The sequence below is a fragment of the Euprymna scolopes genome, chromosome 33, assembly GCF_053919585.1.
Source record: "Euprymna scolopes isolate OS-2025 chromosome 33, ASM5391958v1, whole genome shotgun sequence".
NCBI lineage: Eukaryota > Metazoa > Mollusca > Cephalopoda > Sepiida > Sepiolidae > Euprymna > Euprymna scolopes.
Window position 1 is genome coordinate 78,912,899 of NC_136514.1, and position 996 is coordinate 78,913,894.

Here is a 996-nt window from a genome sequence, read left to right on the forward strand (position 1 = left end):
GAAAGTGAAAAGTTAAGTTAAATTTGGAAGTTAAATAAATTCATTGAAAAAATCTCTTGAAAGATAAATATTAGTTTTCTGGGTCTATTTCAAAGATAATTAATAAAGTAATTTCTTAAGATATTGAATTAAATTTTAAAAAAAAACAAGGCCGATAGCCATTAGTCGCATGCTCTCGTATAATGAATGAATGCGTGAATGTAGGATTGACATGAAATTCTTAACGATAAACTAAAATGACCGAAAAATGGGCTGAAATGACTTAAATAAATAAAAAGTAAATGACTTAGAATGACTTTAATGAACTTAAGGATGAATTGAATGACCTTAAGAATGACTTGAATGCTTAAAAAATAACTGGAATCCTTCAAAAACAACTTGAATTATCTGGAGAATGACTTGAATGGCTTTAAGACTGACTGGTTGTAAAGTGGGTGATCATTTTACATTAAATTAATACAGAAAAGTGACCCCCCAAATTTATATCACAAAGTTACAAACATAAGTACAGCATGTAGTAAGAACAGATACTACACTTTGATCTTGGCCAAAAGGCCAAGAAAAGGGTATTTATTTGCTCCCCCACCGAGCAAATTAGGCACAAGGCCGATTTTTAATGTGAGGATGAAGGGGAAATGGGGACCAACTCTGCGGGGAGTAGGGGAGCTGGATAGTGACAATTGGTATGAAGGGTTGCCCCAACATTGACCAAGGTTTTATATGTGGGGTTGCTCCTATATATGGTCTTTGCTTGCAGTATCTGCTGGAACAGATACTACACTTTGAGATATTAAATCCTTTATTCATGTTAAAAATACATTGAAAATCAACAATGAACAAAAAACTTAGGCACATGGCCAACTCAAAAGGGGGGATCGTGGAGGTCGTTGGTCATTCTTCTCACTCCATGACTAAACAAAATCAAAAGTTTCTCCCAGCTAGTATCTTCTTTTACCATAATACCGCATTCACCCTTTCATACTGGGGGACGTCCTA

At 34.8% G+C, this 996-nt stretch overlaps 1 pseudogene; it reads right to left on the minus strand.

Annotated features, from left to right (window-relative positions):
- Window positions 1–461: 461 nt before the first annotated feature.
- Window positions 462–568, minus strand: LOC145258451 (U2 spliceosomal RNA; annotated as a pseudogene).
- Window positions 569–996: the final 428 nt, after the last annotated feature.